Source organism: Lissotriton helveticus, chromosome 4_1 (assembly GCF_964261635.1).
Source record: "Lissotriton helveticus chromosome 4_1, aLisHel1.1, whole genome shotgun sequence".
NCBI classification, from domain to species: Eukaryota; Metazoa; Chordata; class Amphibia; order Caudata; family Salamandridae; genus Lissotriton; species Lissotriton helveticus.
This window is the reverse complement of record NC_136063.1, coordinates 1727417312-1727438400: the sequence shown is the minus strand read 5'-3', so window position 1 is coordinate 1727438400 and position 21089 is coordinate 1727417312.

Here is a 21089-nt window from a genome sequence, read left to right as displayed (position 1 = left end):
GATGCACACACTCAAAAAGTAAATCCACAACAATTTAGTAAAACGAATACTTATGATATATACATATTTTTTTAACACCAAGAACTACTTAATTGGGTAAGTGCTTTGTTTTTTAAGATATTACTGTTTTGTAAATACACAGACATGCATTTTCATTGGGTGAGGTATCACATTTTTTAGTGTACAGCAGTACACTGGCACTTGTATCTTTTAAAGCGGTAATATATTCCTATAAGAAGGATACATATACTGTATTCAGGCACTTAGCAGCAACTTACAGGAGACTGTTATTCAGGTCTTAAGGTAAGTATGGGGCAAGGTCCAAGGCAACACTAACAGATCACCTCAGGCTCTGGCTCTGGCCATCCGAGTGCAGAGGTGCAATATAGCGTCAGGTGCCCCATTGAAGTCAATGGGGAATGGTGCAGTCACAAAAAGGCTGCAAGTAGGGACTGGGGGTTCAGTCCAATAAAACTACCGGTTGTTCAGTCCTTGAGATGCGCGGGCACATAGACGCCGCGTGTCCACTGGAAGTCTGGCTGGTGGGCTCAGCTGCAATGGTGGTTTCTTCGGCAGTGTCCCACTGTGGTATGCACTCAGGGTTAAAGGGGGGCCTGCAAAACAGGCAGCAGGCAGGGACTGGGAGACCAGGCCGGCCAACTCCAAAGGTGGGCTCAGGTTTTGAGGGTCTCAGGACTCCATTGGCACTGTTGGTCCACTTCTCCCTGAGCTGTGAAGCTCGGGTACAGTGGTGCTTCTTGGTGTCAGGTTGTTGCGGTTAGAGGCTCTCGCGGTTCCTGCTGTCTGGCAAGAGAGGTTGCAGGTGGGGACTGGGAGAGCCAGTCTGGTGGAGCCCAATGTGGGGGCTCTACTGTGTCTTAGGGGCACTGTTAGTTCACAGCAACTCGGACCAGGGGGCTTTTATGCAGTGCTGTTTGGCCTGGTGGGGTCACACTGGCAGAGGTTCTCGGTTTGGTCTTTTTTGTGCCTGCAAACATACAAGGAAGTAGCTCCTCTGCTCCAAGGGAGATGCTGCTGGCCAGGTGAAGTTGTGGGTCACTCTTCCACAGCGTTTGGAGGTGACATTACTTTTTGTACAAGCCAGATCCATGCAATTGTCTGGGATCGCAGGCAGGCCTGCAGTGTTGGTGCCAAGTCAGTTGCTGCTCCTCAGTTCTCGCATTGGGGGCTCTTGTTTGTCCTTCTTTCTTCTTCATGTAGACAAATCTGGTTTCCTGGTGTCAGAGGGGCACCTAACTACTCAAATTAGGCAAATTAGGGGTGTTAAAGGAAGTGAAGGGTAGTAGACAATGGGCTTCTTACCCCTGGGATCCCTACATCCCCTAGAAGATGACTGCTTGCAGAGAGTGGGCATCACCCTATTCTACCACACACAAGATGATGGAATCCTATTTCTCGTGTTCTCTCCAGTTAGCCCACCCTAGGGGTATGACTAGCCTGGAGGTGCAACTCGCCTCCTTGCATAGCTAATGTCCCACCTGTCCTGCTATCAAACAGGCCTCAGAGTAGGGGTTGCATCCAAAAGGTCTGGAGGAAGTCATTCTCTAATTTATTAGTCATTCTTCTGGAGGAGGTGGAACTACTTCTTGCCAGGGCAGGCACTGTTTCTGATTTCTGAGAGCGGGGCTCTCCCCTCCTATGGGGTCAGAAACTCATCTGTGGTGGCGGGCTGGACACAACCAGTCAGCCAGCACACTAGGAGGCTTCTAGGCTTCAGGGGGTACTTCTAACATACCCTCTGGGTGCAGGTATTAATAAATCCAACACTTGAATAACTGCAGGTTTATTAATACAAGGTGTTTGATATCAAACACCATACGTTTTGGTGAAGCCATTATGTGTCTGGGAAACTCATTATGACCATTGCCCTGTACATACCTTTAGATGGTTACCCTGCTCACTTGTGAAATCCAGCAGTGAGACTAGACAATACAGGGGCATATCTGCTCATGAAAATACGTTCCGCACATGGGCTATAATGCACCCTGCCTTAGGGTTCCTAGGCCTGCTGTAGGGGTGACTTACATATTGCCCGAGCAGTGTCATGGGCAAGGCACACAGGAGTGTGGCATGTCATGTTTTCGCACAAAGAGAAGATGGAGCGAAGTTACACTCCGCCGCCGGTTGCACAGCTTTTAACGTGATTTTTATTCACTACACCAACAATTTTGTCCACTTTTCAACATTTTTATTTGCATGTAATCCAATGAATTTTCGACCAATACTTCATTTCATATTTCAACTTTTTACGTGTGCAACCTTAATGTATTCAATATTTTCTCATGCGCAGATATGCCGATCCGGGCCCTTTTCTAGCGCATGATGAATCAATAGACATCCAGAAGATCTTAATTTTACCCAATGCATTTCGGGCTCATAATAGCCCTTCTGCAGGGGTTTGCCTTTAAATTTAAAATAATGACATTAGTTTAATATATTCAGAACTCTGTGGAACAATCTTACTGATGTTTCTAACCATTTATGTCTGCATTTAAATAACCAACGTTTTCCCCTCTATATGCGCTGGAAACGTGCCAAAAAATGTACTTGGATCAACCTTCCCCAACCCCCGGTCCACTCTCATATTCAACTTCATTGCCCCTCTCAGTATCCTACCCCGATATTTTCCCTTCTACTCGTTAAAAGCAACCTTTATACCAAACCATCCTCATGCAACAGGTTCCTTTACAAAAGCGACCCCGTACCTTCCACTTGTCACAGCATGAATCTCCTTCTCCCCTCAAACTTAACTCGTCGAGTTCAACACATTGCACCTCATTACCTTTCACCTTATATCCTGTGACTCCACCCCACTTCGAACATGAACCAATCTAAACACTCTGTTCGTCTCCCAACCTTAAATACTACAAGTCCCATAAACCCTTGTTACAGATGCCTGATTACCTCGATGTCATGTTTACGGACATGACTTGCACCGTGTCACGCAGCCTGCATTGACAGTCTGGGTGGAATTTGTGTGTGGGTCCATTAGTGTGGCATAAGATATGCTGCAACCCTTAGGGACCCTCTTTAGTACCCATTCTCTAGGTTCCTGGGGTACCATTTACTAAGTACCATTAAGGGTACTAACGTTCTTTGCCCTTTGGTTACAAGTAGACATCACCTTGTTTTAAGGAAGGAGCCCTGAGGTCTGGATAGCAGGTCTCTGTGCATTGTCAGACTCGAAAATCAGCTTCTAGTAGCTAAAAAGGGGGCAAAAAGTGGAGGGACAACTGCAACAAAACCCCAGTTTCCTACACACACTGAGCACAGATGTTTCCTGTATTTTACTAATAAACAAGCAGTCACAAGTGCAGTTACCTTGCAGACACTTGGGTCATGATTTGAATGGTGCAGCAGGCGCAGTGGCACAGGCGCCAAAAGGTCTCGGAAACACACTGAGCACTAATTATTGCCGTATTGTACTACTAAATAAGCAGTCACGCGGCTTGGCCAAGATGGCTGACGACTAAGACACACTCTCATCTCTCCGTCCCCACCACTGCCATAGCTTCACACAGCACACAGCCTGCTGAGCTTACCAACTCCTAGAGGTGAGTACCAGCGAGTAGAGACGCTTTGACTTCCTAAACTGTGTTGCTGGTGCTCTACGCGGAGCAACGGCTGCCTGTCTACAGCCGCTCTGCCGATAGCTGCCCTGCATCGGAACACACAGGATGTCCAATGCTTCCTGTTAGAAACAGGGGACTCTAACTGGCAGAGGTATGCACCTTTGTCCAAGTACGGTCCCTCCCTTCTATTCTGGGTAAGGGAGTTACACACTCATGATAACACCTGCTCACCCCCTTGGTAGCTTGGCAAGAGCAGACAGGTTTATCCCAAAGGTAATTTGTAAAGTATTTGTACCCAAACACACAGTAACACAGTGAAAACACCACAAATGGGCACCACACCAGTTTAGAAAAAAAAGTATCTTTATCTAAACCAAACAAGACCAAAATGACAAAAAATCCAACATACATGTATCAAGATATCACTTCAAAATAGTTACCTCAAAAATAGAACTTGTAGAAACAAAATAACTCCACCTCGGGCTATAATGACGTCCTGACAGGCATAAATCCAACGTACGGCACTGACCCCGAGGTGGGTGGGCCGAGCACGGAGTCACACCGACCCCCAAACAGCGGTACTTTGGAAAACAAAGTCAACTGGTGATGCTGTGCATCGTGGCGGTGAGGCATCTGTGCCAAGGTGAAGTCGGTACCCTTCTGCCATGGGGGAGGTGAGGCGTCCAGTTCAGGACAGGGAAGTTAGGGGGCGTCGGCGGTGAGGTTCGGTTTTGGTGAGGCGATTCGACGTCGAAGAGTTCGTGAAGTCACCCTAGTTGATTATCAGCTCCGCGATAATGGGATACTGGTGCTGGCGTCAGGAAGAACAATAACTGCATGTGTTGGCAGGCGTCGATGGGCTGCGGTGCAGGTCGGGCAGTCCATCATGCACTTCACGAGTGGTGCCCCCGGCCTCAGTGCAACTTGCGGCATCACTGGCGGCGGTGCTGACAGTGCCTGAGTTGTCTTTCTTGCTTAGCAGCACCAACCACATAATTCTCAGGGCAGAGGAACTAGAATTGGCGCACTTTTGAATACAGGAGTTCAAAGAGGAGTCCAGGTGCTGGTCATTGGGTGCAGGTGAAGTATTTGTGTCCCTGGACTTCCGAACAGGAGGCAAGCACACACATGCCCTTGGAGATTCGAAGCACACACAGCAAAGGGGCAGTACTCCTCCTTACAGCTCTGCAACTCTTCTCCTTGGCATAGGTTCGTTCCTCTTGAGTCCAGAAGTGATCTAATTCTCTGGGGTTTAAGGTCCAATACTTATACCCCATTTTCTCTTTGTTCTCTTTGTTGCAAGGGTTTCTGAGTCCAGTTAAAACCAGTTCTGTACTCTCAGGTACAGCATGACCACAGGAGGCGGAGACAGCATTGTGGAAAGGAGACATAGCCTATTCAGGTACGAGTGAAACTCCTCCCACCACTCCAAATGCAGCCAGGGTCTATTCAGCCCAGCTATGAGTCACCCAGGAAAGGCAGGACACACCTCAACCCCCCTTGTAGTTTTCTATAATGAAAGCACATCCCTAGCCCCTGTCACTCCAAAACCAGATAGTGAATACACAAACAGCAGAGGCACACAGAATGGTTAAATAAGAAAATGCCTACTTTGTCAATGTGGCATTTTCAAACACACAATTTAAAAACAGTCTTTACTAAAAGATGTGTTATTAAAATCTGAGTTCAGAGAGCCTAAACTTCATGCCTCTATCTTTTCCCAATGGAAATTTATACTTGTAAGATGTTACAAAGCAACTCCCATGTTACCCTCTGGGACAGATAGCCTTTCAATAGTGAAAAAATGCAGTATTTCACTATCAGGACATGTTAAACACACCACTACATGTCCTACCTTTCACATACACCACACCCTGTCCATGGTGGAGTACCTTGGGCCTACCATTGAGATGTCTTACATGTAAGAAAAGGGAAGGTTAGTGCCTTGCAAGTGGGTGCACTTGCCAGATCGACACTGCAGTTTCAAACTGCATGCACAGACACTACAGAGGTAGCTCTGCAGAAACATTTGCAGGGCTACTCCTGTGGGTGGCACAACCAGCGCTACAAGTCCACTACGAGCATTTGATTAACAGGCACTGGCACATGCAGTACTCTTTACTAGGAACTTACCAGTAAATCAAATATGCTAATTATGGATAATCAAGTAGAGTTACAATTTACACGGGGATCACCTGCACTTTGACACTGATCAGCAGTGACAAAATGCCCAAAGCATCTAAGCCAGCAAAAACGAAAACGAGCATACCGTCAAAAATACAGGAGGTAGAAGCAAAAAAGTCTGGGGAAACCATGCCAGGAATGCCAAATCTAACCGCTCCTGCAACTGTAATCTGACGCGAAACAACTGAAAGTGCTAATGCCCTAGCCAGAAGCTGAGAACAATGGTCTCTTCAAGGCTCACAGGACGCCCCCTCAACCGACACTGGAGCTGGCCCATGTGGAGACGCAGTAGAGGCTACTGGGCCTGATTGCCTGACTGACTTTTCGCTCCCGCTCCATGTACCTGGAAAGGTCACTTCTCGCGGCCTGGCCCCAGAGGGCACATGCTGATTTGGGACATATAGCAGGCCCATATGGGACCGACGAGCAGTTTGTACCACTCCCAAGGCCCACATAGCAGATTCTGGCCACATACACACCCCTGCTGGGTGACTTATGCAACTTCCCCTGGGAACCCAGAGTTGTTTAGTGAGCCTTCCATGTCACTACTTACATTCCACATCTGCTTTCTTCTTTTTTATTTTTTTGATAAACAATTTTATTGTTTTTGATAAAAAACAAACACCAGCAATACGGCATTGCATAGTAATGGTATTGACTCACAGCCAACTGTAAGAGCAAAAACATTTCATTTGACCCCCCAAAGTAGCATTGAATACAAACATTATGTACGGAATTCAGGTTATTCTACAGCACCCAGCCATTTGCCACTCACTCTACGATATTTCTTAGGACAACCCAGCGCCTCATACATAGGTTTTTCCTGCGCCGCGCACCAATTGACCCCCTTCCGCCATTTCTCAAAGCAGGGCGGAGCTGGAAGCTTCCAAGAAGCAGCTATGTCCCGCTTGGCCACAACCATAGCTGTGCTGAAAAGTAATTTCTAATTTCTGGACCCGTCAAGCCCATCTGTAATCCAGAGAAGTGAGCGTCGTGGATCAGGGGGAACCTCCCACCCCAGGACTTCTGGTAGGCTCCCCCTCGATATCGCCCCAGAACCGTGCCAATCGAGGGCATGCCCACACCATATGGGAAAAGTCTGCCAGATCGTGGCCGCACCTCGTGCACGAGGCGGTCGGATAAAAACTGGCCTGAGGGACACGCTTCGGGGTTAAATATGCAGCATGCAGAAAATATAATTGGCTCAGGTGGAGTTTAGCAGATGCAGTGACCGTCTTGGGTGCCATGGGGGCGTCCCATCAGTCTTTCTCATCCAGGGGACCCACCCACTCCTCCCATTGGCCTCTGAGTCGGTCCGGTGAGGTCGGGGTGTTGACCAATTTCTGATAAATGCGAGAAATACCCCCTTTCCCCAAGTCTCCTAACATAGGAGCCCATTATGATCGCGGACGGACTTGAGTCCGTCCGCGACCATAGAGGAGGAGGGAACCTCCGCATGGCCTGCGGAGTTCCCTCCTGTCCAATTAGGATGTGACGCCACCCTGGCAGTCACATCCTCTATTTTTACCATTGCGGCGGGTGCGGCTTCAAGCTGCACCCGCCGCAATGGTAAAAATGCATATATTGCATTTGTATGCAGAAAGCGGCAGGCACCGTGCGGTGCCTGACGATTTCTGCATACAAATGCAGGAGGGTACCAGAGGTACCCCCCATGTGCACCCCCCACCCCCACTTCACCCAGGGGGCCCGCAACGGGCCCCCGCAGTGAAGTTTCACATGCTTTTCCACGGCGGAAAACCCACCGCGGAAAAGCATTTTTTAAAGCCCATCCTAATATGGCTGACGGTGTCTGAGAGACACCGCCACCATATTAGAGCTTTTCCACCGCGGTTGTAAGCCAACCGCGCCGGAAAAGCTGCGGACGGAAACCAGGACCCACCAGCCATCCTAATGTGGCGGTGGGTCTTTGGTGGGTCCGCTGCGGTTTTTCCGCATCATCCGGCCGGCGGTGGCATACGCTGGCCCAGATGATGCGAAAAATTCGCACTCGTAATAGGCCCCTAAGTCTGTGCCTCAGGAGGTCTGTATTAAGGGATCCTGGTGTCATCTGATATGTGTACGTGGAGGGCTTGTCGCAGTTGCAAATATTTGTAAAATTGGGTTGGGTGCAGGGTGTATCTGGACTGGAGGTCCTGAAAAGAGCGCATATGGCCGCTCCATCATACATCTCCGAGTTGTGAGATCCCTATAAGATCGCACGTTCGGAACCCCTGGAGCCCACTGACCTCCCGGAGCCACGTAACGTGCCATAGAGGCGTATGTTGGATGAGTTTGTGTGTCCACCGTGTGTGACGCAACGCTGCCCGCCAGGCCAAGAGCGCAGTGCGCTTGACCTCAGGCAAGGAAGACGGGATGGATTCCCCATACATTAGGAACTGGATTTTGGGCAGACCAAGCTCACTTAGTTCAAGCCTGTAGGCCGGGTCAGACCAACCCCCATTAAACCAGTCATGTATGGTCAGTAGGCGAGTACCAAATAGTATAGATATAAGTGTGTCATCCCCATGCCCCCGTCGAACGAAGGAATCTAGCAGAGATTTAAAGCCAATCGGGCCCTCCCTCCCCCAAAGGAACTTGGTAGCCATAGTATCTAATTCCCGAAACCAAGCCCATGGAAAATAGAAGGGGGTGTTCTGGCGAACGTAAAGAAATCTGGGAAGAATCATCATTTTAAACAAGGTGACTCTCCCCAAGGGATTCAGGGGTAGCGTCTGTCACTTGTGGAGGTCCACCCTAGCTTTCTTCACAAGTGGGGTAACATTGAGGGACCGGCCCAATTGCAGAATGAGGACAACCCAGATCCCTAGGTAGTTAAAGGACTGGTGCCTAAGTGGTATCATAGATTGCCAATTGTAGCAATCTCTAGATAAATGTAAGGGGCCAGAACCGAGTTGCCAGAGTTCTGTCGGAGGCTTGACTGATGGATCGCAGAATCTGGAGACAAAGGGGGCCCGATTGGGAGGATTCAGCAACAAAGAGCAGGATATCATCTGCGTAGAGTGCGATCTTGTCCACTTCTGAGTTGGGCCATTCCCATCCCCAGACGCGACCCTCGGACCGAATCAAGGTCGCTAGGGGCTCCATCGCTAAGGCGAATAGAAGGGCGCGAGAGGGGGCATCCCTGTCTCATTCCCCTTTGAATGGGGAAAGCATCAGATAGAACCCCATTGACTAAGACCCGTGCCTGGGGCTGGGCGTACAGAACCCCGACCAGCTGACGGAAGCGAGGACCGAAAACCATCGCGGCCAGCACATCTCCCAGGTACTTCCAATCCACGGAGACAAAAGGCTTCTCAAAATCGAAAAGAAGAAGTGCCAAATAGGGAGTAAGCACCTGGCAGTGAGCCAGGGCCAGATGCAGCCTCCAGAGACAGTGGCTAGTTGCTGGGGCATGAATCCGTACTGGTTCGGGTAAACCAGTGTGGTAAGGTAGGGCTTCAGCTCCTGGGCAAGAATTGCAGCATATAGTTTAACGTCTGTCTTTATGAGGGAAATGGGACGATAGTCAGCACAATGCTGAGATGGTGGTTGTGACTTCGGGAGTACCACGATGGTGGCCATGTCCGTCTCAGGCGGGAAGGAACCCATCTCCAAAGCCTCATCGTAGAGGTCAGTGAGGCAGGGCATGAGGGACTTGCGGTATGCTGCGTAATATTCCCGGGGGAGGCCATCCATCCGTGTGAGCAATAGCTTAGTTAATCTCATCATGAGGGATCAGGCTGTCCAGGTCAGCTTGAGCGGCAGAGTCCAGCTGAGGGAGGAGAGTACCGCCGGTGTCCAGCAACTCGAGGAGTGACATTACTGGGGTTCTTTCTTCATAGAGTTGACGATAGAAGGAGGCAAAGATGCTAGCCATTGCCAACAGGGATCGATATGTCAACCTGTCCTGGTCCATTATTTCCGGGCTAATGCGGTTCGCCCTAGGATACGTGGCGCGCCTATAAAGAATTGTGCCGTTTTTATCATCCCAGCCATAAACTCGGCAACAGTAGATCTCCAAAGGAGCTTAGCACCCTCCAGAGAGAGTTGTTTGATTTTGGGTTGAATGCAGGCTAGTTGCCGCTCTGGAGAAGCGTTGCCATCAATGGAAGGGGATTGCTCAAGGCACAGCGCTTGCGCCTCTAGTGATGTGATCGGTAGCTGCTGGGCCTGTCGCTGACGCTTGATTTGGCCTTTGGCAAAGCCACGTATAGTGGCCTTGCCCTCTTCCCACAGGGTACCCAGAGAAGGAACCGATCCCGCATTGGTTAAAAAATATTAATTGAGCTCCGAACCCACAGCCTTCTTGAAGTCCCTGTCTTGAAGGAACCAAGCGTTCATCTGCCATGTTGGATGTGTGGAGGGGAGGTCCTCCATGCTGAGGAGCAATGGGGAATGGTCGGAGATACCCCTGGGAAGTATTCGGACGTCTTGGATCATGATGCAATCGGTGGACGGGATGAAGATGGCATCAATGCACGCCTGTGTGTGGTGTGCTGCGGAGGTATGAGTGAACTGTTTAGTGTACGGGTGCCAGATTCACCATGCATCGCAAAGGCCCAGGGATTCAGCCCAATTCGCTAATTGTTTTGCTTGCGCCAACCTGGAGGTAGTTGTTTTGTGTTGTGTTGAGCATTGGAGAGGAATCCTCGTTAAAGTCGCCCTCGATAACAGTGGACCCCAGGGGGAGGGTGGACAGCAGAGAGGTGAAGTGTTTCAGGGTCATCGCAAGCATCGAGGGGGGTGAATATAGGGACTCAAGATTGAGGGGAGTGCCACACAGTGTCCCGCAGAGGGTCACGGACGTGCCCTGTGGATCATGAATAACTTGCAAGAGCACAAAGGGAAGGGTGCACTTCAATATTATGGCGACTGGATGAGAGCCTTGAGTCAAGCACGAGTGCCAAACTCTATCGTAGCCATAGCGCACTAGAAAGGGACAATGGTTACCCAACAGGTGCATCTCCTGAAGCAGAAGCACCTCTATACTGAGGCATTGTGTATAACACAGGGCAGCCGTTGGTTTATGACGGTCTAAAAGACCATTAACGTTCCAGGATAAAATGTGGCGGGCAGCTCTCGGAGAGGGAATGTCGGTCATGGGGTTAGAGGTTAATATAGTGGCCTGTCGGACCATGGAGAGCCGCTGGTAAATGTGGGGCCTGGAGCAGGCGCAGGAGCGCATTGGCGAGAAGGACCGTGAGTGTGTTGTGAGGTGATAACGCTGTATGCCTTAGAGAAGCTGGTGTGGAAAAAACAACAAAGAACAACAATCAAGGAAAAACATTCCCAACCCCCTCCCTGGGGAGGAGAGTCTGAGTGGCTGGAGGAGTCACGAAGTCTGCGAGCGGCCATGCTCAACAATCTAGGTAGTTCTGTGCGGGTGCCCCCTGCGGGAGTGGTATTGCAATCCCAGAGTCTGCAGTTTCTTCTTAACCTCTATATAGGAGCAGCGCTGGTCCTGCACCTCCTTGGTGTAATCAGGGAACACCATGATGGTGTGGTTCTGAAACGTTAAAGGTCCGTGTGAGCACGCCTTGCGCAAGATGGCATCCCAGTTCCTGAAATTGAGGATTTTCAGTATGATGGGATGAGGTCAGGCACCGGGTGATGGCCTCGGCGCGAGGAACTGATGAGCTCTCTCCACCACGTACCACGCAGAAAGGGCGTCTTTAGGCATCCATGATGAGAACCAGGATTCGATGAAGGTGGATACCTGATTTGTCTCGACCCCCTCAGGGAACCCCACCAGGCGGAGGTTGTTGCGGTGCGCTCTGTTTTCCACATCTTCTGCACGCCGGTGTAATTCCGTGGTGTGCGAGCGGAGAATGGCCACTTGTTCTTTCAACTGGTGGATATCGTCTTCTGCAGTGGAGATGTGAGATTCAGCCTCTGCAATTTGTGCGGTGGCGTTGCGGACGTCTTGTCGAAGAAGGGACACATCCACCTTAACTTCCCTGATCTTCCCCTCCACGAGGCTTGCGAGGCACTAGTAGCTTGCAGGATGGCTGACAAATCTTTGCCCGGGAGGGGGGGCACCTATCCGCGTGACCAGGTGGGTCGTGATCGGAGGTAGTGCACCGGTCCATTTTAGTTTACGTGGGGGCAGTTTCGGATTCAGAGGTCCGATCTTTCCCCGTTAGCGAGAGCTCAGAGTCTAGTAAGGGAGGAAACAAGGCCACAACAGCCCAGGGTGGTCAGGCACCTCAACGAGGTTACGGGAACACCTCCAGGCCGTTCAGCTACAAATGACCATAGATGGATGCTGGGAGAGACAGTGCAGTGCGTGGGGGGCCCCCGCTGTTGAATCCACTCCGCGCTCATAGAGCGACTGCAGTCCTGCCCACCGGTAGGGAGTCAGAGAAGGGCAGATCGGGCTACTCACAGTGGGCGTCTAGGGGGAATCCAGCTTCAGGGAGAGGAGGTGCCGTCCGGCACACTGCCTTCAAATCGCAGCAAAGAGAGGAAAATGGGTCACTCCACCGCCGCCTGGCCGGGACAGGTGCCACGGAACCGGGCCTCCCTGGGTGCAGATACCAGCGATGCAGACCACTCGGGCCTGGTGTTGGCGCGTCCCAGAGGACCACAGAGGCAGGGGGGGGCAGCTAGCCCGGGACGACAACACCTGGCAGGTGCCCGGAGGAACACCACCTGCCACCGCTTCACACAGTCACTGGAGCCACGGGAACTCCCAACGCAGGCTCAGGTTGGAGGCACGAGACGGGACGCCCGCTGCGCAAGGGAAGCAGCCAATCGGGCCCTCACCGCCCCGCCAGATCAGCCAGACCCCAGGTGTAATAGGATGCTTCATCCCCTGCGGTCAGAGTGCTGCTATCCTGAGAGAGGGAAACGGGGGAGCCCGAAGGAGGACCTCCCGCTTGCTCTGCTGCCCGACCTGACAGCCGAACCCCAGGCCCCGTCCCCACTCAATGTGCGTCACCGTCGTCTGGAGCGCTACGTTTGTTGCAGCCGCTGCAGTCAGCCCACCGGGTAAATGGCTTCTCGCTCCATCGGCACTCCCACCAGGATAGACGCCGGCCCTCTGAGGGCCCAGCCACGGTCCACAAGGCCCGGAGGTGTAGGCACCTCCCTCCGCTGCCGATGCCACCAAGCCTAGAGGCCACAGGCGCCGTGGGCCGCCATCTTACGCAGCCGGAGACCAGAGACGCCTGAGTGTCAGTCGGGCCCTCAGCTGGCCAGGTCGGCACCCTCAAAGGCCAGTGATCCACAGCACGGGATCCCCAGCTGGGGAGAAGCCACCCCGCCGGCAGGAGCTGCGCCAAGGGGTGGTCAGACGCAGCCGAGGGTCCCGCAGGAGACCACCACAATGCGGCCTGGAAGGCCCTACCGGGTCCGGTGCCAATGCGGGTCCCAGACGGGAGGAATCAGCGGGCTAAGGACACCATGGGAGCGATCCCTCTCCGGAGGCTCACGAGAGTCTAGCAGAGGGTGCAGATGACAGCCGCGGGCGAAAGGATAGAAGCGGATGACGGAGGGGTCTGGAACACTCTTAGAGTGCGACCGCCATCTTGACCCTTCAGGCCACGCCCCCATCTGCTTTCATCTTAATGTGACCTTAGGCCCATGCTCTCTTGAAGGTGGGCTCAGGGGGGGGGGCGGGCGGGCGGGCCCCGGATATGTGCTGAGCACCTTACACCAATGGCCCTGGCTGCTGAGTGTCCCTCATACACATACTTGTGAAATTTTACTTGGGGTTCCTAGAGATGAATATGGCCTGATTAGCCTGCTTTGGCCTCTAATATTGAGGACCTCCCCCTTGTTCAGACACACACCAAAGACCTAGAAAATCGCTCCAGGCAAAATAATATTCACACCCGTGGGGATCCTATGGCTTCCAAAAACAACAAATCAATGTTCAGGCACATACTAAAGCCCTGGAAAATTGCTCCAGGTGAAACAGTATCGGCTCCACTGTGTGGACCTACCTAGAGCAGCAAATAGCCCCCTGCTGACATATTGGTGTGTGTCCATGACTTTCAAATGAAATAATCTGTTCTTCGCAAGGCCACAGAGGTACAAGCGATCTAATTTCGGGGACATCTGGAAACTTTTTCTTTGTTAAGGAGGAATTGGTGGCCCCTGTATCTATTAGTAATTCCACAGGTGTACCTTCAATCTTACCCCTGACATATGGTCCAGTGGGATCTACAGGGATTACCATCCTCTGTATTAACTCTCTCGGGCCTCCCTATCGTGCATAATAGTCCCATTCCCCTTGGGGCCCTTCCTGATATATTCCATCGTAAGGGTGATGCACCTGCATTTTTGGTATTTGTGCATTATCAAAGAAATTTGTGTTGGGGGGATAGTCTGTAGGGGCAGGTTGTGAGTCACGTCCTTGCTGTTGATAACCAGCTCTTCCCATGCTCCTACCCCGACCTCTTGATCTCCCCAACCCACCCCCTCTCTGTGACTGTTTAAGGGGGTGTGGGCATTGAGCTCTCCAATGATCATGACCCCCACAATTAAAGCATCCTTGTGTGTGTCCTTGTTCATTTGTGGTGGTATGCTGTGCAGGGGGAGTAGAAAACGACCTTTGTGGACCCCCACGGCCTCTTCCTCTACCCCTTCTTATTTCTCCTCTGCCGCTATACTGGTTTGCCTGCTGAATCAAAACTTTAGTTTTTAACTCTTTTAATTTGTTATTTTTACTTTCCAAGTCCTTTTTACCTAGCATTTCGTAATACTGTGCCAATTGTAAAACTTCTGTTAGTGGTTTGCATGACCAAGTAGGGTTGTATTCTAGAATCCCTTTTTTAATAGATGGTTTTAAATTATTTACAAAACAAGAGACAAGTGCACTCTGTTGCTTCCTTTTCAGTATCTAAACCACTTGAAGCTGTGAAGACTTTCTGTATTCTAGCGAAAAACCCAGATACTGTTTCTTCAGTGTCTTGAATGCATGCATTTAATTTTGACCAGTCTATTTGTTTTCTGGGGATCAGTGTATTTACTTTAGCCATTATTTTTGCTGGTAAGGCTCTAATCTCATCTGATATATCATCTCCTCCTTTTCTAGTTTCTGAAGTTATATCGTCCCATTTTATTTTGAAAAGTTCATCATCTTCTCTCCTTATTTTTCCCCAAATGTCTGGTGGTAATATTATAGAAAACATTTGTTCAATGTCATCCAATGTCAGAGTGCCAACTCTTAGTATTATTTCTGTTTGCCTGTACCATTCTTCTCTATTTTGTCTAATGTCTGGAAACTGAAGCGCAAATCTATGTAATTCAACATTTGACCATGGTGTGTGAACTTTAATAGTGGGCTTCCCTTCCTGACTTCCTGGTACTTCTCTTAATGGCAGGGCTCTAGAAGTGGAAAGAGTACTATCTTCTTCTTTTTTAGAAAGAGTACTATCTTCTTCTTCTTTACTTTTTTTCTTTTGTATACATTTTTGTTGTTGTATCAGAAGAGTATCTATCCATTCGGCTAATATCTGGACAGCCTCTAGTATCTCTGTGCTTAATGCCCCTACATCATCTATTGCTGCTGAGATCGTGTTGCTATGAGCACGGGACAATCTGTCAGGTTGGGGGTAGCTGTGTTCCTCTGGCCAAAATTTGGCCCAATCTTTAAACCAGTTGTAACTTTTTTTGTCCAATTTATGCAAAGCACTGCGTTGAAGTGCAGGCGTGAAATCTGGGGGGAAGCGACATTTTGCAGTACGCCATGCAGCGGTACCATATTTCATAACGTCCATCACCCATTCGTGTATCATTTTCTGTTCTTTTTCTGATATTTTTTGTCGTAACCCCTGTCTACCAGAGTGAGAGAGAGGCGTGTCATGTAGTGGTATAGGTACTGTCTTGCTAGGTGGTGATGTATGTTGTGGTGTGTGTGTCTGTGCTGCTGATGGAGTTTGCATTGTTTGTGGGCTGTATGGTGGTGGAGTTGTTAGTAATGCTTCTATTACAGGATCTTCGGTATCTTCCTGTTCTAAGGGAGCATTAGGTAGAGTTGGGTAAATATCTGGTATTGGCTCGTGAACTGTGAAGCATTTGTCTACTTCCATTTCCTTTTCCCTACAATTACTTACATGTCTTTCTTCCCATTTCTGCCTATCATGTACCATTGCTTTTCCTTTCATACTTTTAGGTTCGCATGAGAATCTTGAAGCTACATATGACCTCCATGCATGGAAAGCATCCCACTGCAACAAACGTACCTTCTTCCCTTTCTTTTCACGTTCTCTTAAACAATCTTCTAAATAAAGCATTTTATCTTTATCAAACGTGCCATATTCTGGCCATTGCAATTCAGTATTTTTCCTTGTGTAATGAGTCCATTGATGTAGATGGACAATTGCAGAGTATCCCTTTTTCCTTGACACGTACCATGCTGGGGTACCGCGAGGTGCTGTCGGCTGAGTGACATCTAATGCTGCCCTGCGGCCTTTAGCTGTGCTCAGAAATAATTTACTAAGCATTTTTTAGTTATGTATGTATGTATTTATCAATTTATTTTCTAGATATACACTGTTCTACACTTTATTTAAACACTGTTGTACAACCTATTTCAGTAATATGCATATTTTTCTAGACGTCTTTCAGAAGCATGCTCTGTCTAAAGGCGACCACCCACGGTCCCTCTTCTAAAAGCGACCACCCACGGTCCTTCTCCTGTCCTTGAGATCCTCAAGATCTTTCACAGGTTGGACAGTCTTCCTCAGGTATCTTTCTTAAAGGCACCCTCAGACCTCCCCTAGAGACCCCTAATGAATCTCAGTATATACCTTCTAATGTATTTTTAGAAAAACACTATTCATTTAATAAACTTGAGTTCAGTGCATTTAAGCACTGCCTACCTGATCATCAGACCAGACAGTATGATGCCGTTGTATGCGTCCCTCTTTGTTGTGGCAGCAAAAAAACCTGATGGTTCAAAGGAAGCTGGTGGTGTCTTTTGTCAAAGGATGATCAGCGGGAGCCTTGCCTTCTGGGCGTGTCAGGAAACAAGTCCTCTCCTCAGTAGCTGCGCAGATTACACCGAGACTGGAAGGCCCCTGAAGATTCCAAAGACAGCAGTTCTTTATCCCCTGCAGAGACCATCAGTTCCCCTTGGATCACGGCACCATTCTGTCAAAGCAAACAAATTCATTAATAGGGACAAGAAGAAGGGCACATACAAGGTTTCAAAGAAAGTGGCTTTATTGCCAATAAAAGCTGCAGCTTGAGATAATTTGCAGGAGTGCAAAGTGATCTGGTTTTTCAGTAAGCAAGCCAGTTCTTATATACAGTTTTCAGAACCTGCATACATTAATTATTAACAATGACATCATGGTGTGACCATGCTAGAATTAGGTCCACGTGTACATTACAGTATCAAGGTGCATTTCAAAAATATGTCTACGTTCACAGTTTACATTAGTTGCAATACATCTGACCATGCAGCTATAGGTTAATCTTTAAACTACCGCCGCCTCCTGACTTTCAACCTTGCCTTGACCGGTTATCTGGAAATGTCAATGTGCAATGTTGATCTGATGTCAGCAGAGGCCCGTGTTTTCTGCTTTTCCATACAGATGACGCACTTGCTATCTATGTTATCTATGCTGAGCAAACACTGCCCTTTCACTTAACCGGGCGAGGGGCAGAACAAACTTGGCACGTCCTAGGTCAGCGAGCGATTCTTAGAAAGGTCTCGCTGAACTGACTCTGTACATGGGTGAAAGCTAGTAATACATTAAACAAGTAGGAGCTACAGTAGAATGAGCACGCACACGTTCACCATCTATCCTTTTCTGGTTTTAGCTGAATTTCAGACAACTTAATTTAACTCTCTGTGTACCAGCTGTGCATCATGGAGCAGCATTTCATTATGACTAGTGGGCTTATTTTATTAGCAAGCAGGTTAAAGACAGAAATTAATATAAACTACGGTTCAATTTAATATTTTCATTCAACAAAGGGCCAACTTATTTTTCATCTTTTACACCCCTCAGTTGTTCCAGGACCAGGTAGCCATCACCCTCCAGAAGCGGCAAGACTTTCATCCAATCAAGGCTCATCTGAGAAACACAGGCATACCTTACTCCTGGGGCTATCCTTTTTGGATTATCTTAAATCTTGAGTCCGACTTCATCAGCTGTAATCCCTCTTGAAAGGCCTGCAAAGTGTTGGGCATCCAGACTCCTTACCTGAGAGGCAATCTTTATCCCACTACCTCAGAAGTCGAGACAAAGGTCATGTCTGAAAGCCTCCGCCCAGACCCAGCGCTTTTTGCAATGGAATGGAAAACTGTTGTAGAGACTCTCTCTAGCTACATTGACAAAACAGTCTCGCCTTTCACCCCTTCTCTAGCGGATTGGAGCATAAGCGGCGGAGATTGGATTGCTCGGACCTATTAATCTCTATCTAGATGAGCTGTCTCTTCTCCCCAGTGACTCCTTATGGAATTGACCATGTCCACCGGGATTATGCACTAACTACTCTTTCCACGAACGTTGCACTGTTGCAACTATTTGTTATTTTCCTCCTTGTATTTTTGGGGAATTTTTGGTTATTTCTACTCCTTCATTTAGCAGAGTCAAGCCTTCATTATCCTATTTGTTACATGATGACAGTGGGGAATGTTGTTTCTTTGCTCTATGGCTTTTCAAACTTCTCTGGGTGATCTCTCAGCACTCTTTTTCTCTGCACGTTCATGGAACTTAAAGTCCTTAGCCTTAACATTATGGGCCTTAATGATCCCACTGAAAGATCTGCCTTCCTCTCCCTTTCTAAAAACTCTGGCAGTGGCATCTGTCTAATTTAGGAGACTCACCTGCTCCCTAAAGATATTCTTAGAATGCAATCTCACCCATCCCCATGCCAACTATGGTCCTACGGCCCCACAAAGAGGGGTGGAGTGGCTGTTCTCTTTTCACCAGGCTTCTAAGGGGAAAACCTATAAACTATAACAGAGGTTAAAGGGTACTTCCTTGCACTTTAAATGAAGGTGGGTGTGTTTCACTTCACTTAAGCAAATGTTTATGCCCCTAATGATTGATAAGAATCCTTCCATATGAGCTCTCTATCTTCTGTGCTCCATTCCGCAGCTATAGTGATTAGGAGAGACATGAATTAAGTTATGGACTCGGACTTAGATCATTCTGGTCAACACTCCCCTCAAGCAGGTGCCTTCACTACAGCTGGCCTCACCTGTCTTGCAGACTGTGCCTACAGGACAAATGGCGCCAACTCCATCCATCTACCAGAGATTACCCTTATTATGGGGCTGCTCATAAAACGTATGCGTGCAATGATATTTTCTTAGCCATCCGACCCTATTGGCTCATGTCTCTAATACATCTATTGCTCCATGCTTGCTTTCTGACCATATTACTGAGAAGATACCTAGAATATGGAGGGTGAGAGAGAAAGCCCGGCTCCACCTTAAGCGCTTAGATTTAGACAGGGTGGAATATGCTATGTTCCATCTGAAATATAGATTTTACTTGGAGAGCAACCACAGCGGTTCTATGTTGGCACATCGCCTGCACAGCAAGGTCTTTTCTGTATTGTTTAAAGGCATTCGCACCGAGGCCTCTATAGAGACCAACACTGATGAGGGAATAGCGTTGTCTTTTCAAGCTTTTTATGGCTCCCATATGACACTTCTTTGAATCTTGAAACTCCTCAGATTACCTCCAAACTATTACTCTCACCTCGCTTTCCAAGATGGAGGCTGTGGCCCTGGAACAGCCTATTGATATAAAGAAGTGATCTTGCCCATAGCACGTTTGAAACCACAGAAGTCCCCAGGACCCGATGGCTTTAGCCCACAATTCTACAAAACCTTCTGTCAGGAATTAGCCCTTTACTTATCTGGTTATATGACTCTTTTGCCAAATCTGGCTCTTTTACAAACTCGATGTTGGAGGCCGTAATTTTGGTAATTCCGAAACCAGGTAAAGCCCAGCCCTCTGTGGGTCATACAGGCCCATCTCTTTCTTAATGTTTACATTTTTCTTTTCTTCAAAAACCTTTATTGAACAGTTGGCATGTTCTCTGCAATGAACATATAGCCCAGCAGTTATATATAGAGTGACAGTAGTGCACGCTATCGCCCAGCCTAGCAGGTGAAGAGGGGAGGGCGTCACAAGAGGCATGTGTGCGTATGGGGTTTGCGAGAGGACTGGGATGTGTCCGGGGCTGCAAGTGTCGGGATCAGCGGAATTGTTGTGATCGATAGCCAGGGGGGAACCTACAGGAGGTGTGTCTGGGTTAGCAAGGTGATGAAGGTAGGATATGAGGGGGGCCCCATATGTCTGGGTTTCTATTTGCGGCTGGCATCAGGTACCAGAATTCCCCCAGGAGTGTCTGGCAGTGCGTTGAGTCCTCAAGCTAATGTTTACCCTGAGGTGCAAGTTTACGCCCCCAGTGAATCGCCACCTGCCTCTTGGCGAGCACTAGCAGCATTGCTACAAGCTTACGATTGACGTCGGAAATGTCTTTTACATGACCCAAGAGGCATAGCAGGGGATCTGGTGCGATGAGCTCCTGAGTGATGTCGCTGATCGTGGAGCACACCTCAAGCCAAAAGTTGGAGACCTTAGGGAATGTCCAAGCGAGGTGAGCAAAATCTGCGTCAGAAGCAGAACATCTCATGCATCTATTATTATCTATCAGTCCCATCTTGTGGAGTGAGGCAGGGGTTCAGTACAAACGATGCAAATATTTCAAATGGATAAGCCGTAGAAGGTAGTTGGGAGAGAGGCGGTTGGTTTGGTTACAGCAATACTGCCATTGTGCGGGAATGAGGGCGCCGGCCAGATCTGTGGCCAGAGCATGATCGTTGTTAATTGATGATGCAGCCAGGGTGAGTGCGTATAATCTGGTGACTAATTTGCACGGAGAGGTGGAGGAGTGTATATATTCTAGTCCTGCGCTGGTGTGGGGGGCCAATGGAAAGGTCGGGTTGGCGTCTTTGCAGGTGGCTCTAAAGCAGTTTATCTAGTGATGCAGCGTCTTCCGGCAATGTAAAAAAAGTGTTATTGGGATATATGTCGGCATTGGTGCGACTATCTAAAGCTGTGACTCGGCAGAGCGTGCAAGCTGTTTGCAGCGGGGGGAATGAAGGGTTGCGTGCAAGCGGCGAAGGGTGCGAAAAGTGTGATCGAGCAAATGTACCTGTGTTGCCCATCCCAAGACCAGCGCACACATTCCACAGTGTCTACCTCTCCCCTGGTAATTTTGTGCGGTATAAATAGTGCCGTTTGTAGGGGCCTGGGGTAATCCAGATCAGTTTCGACCACGACGTGTGGCTGGAAAAGCGTAGGGTGAATACAGAAATGGAGAAAGCTGGCT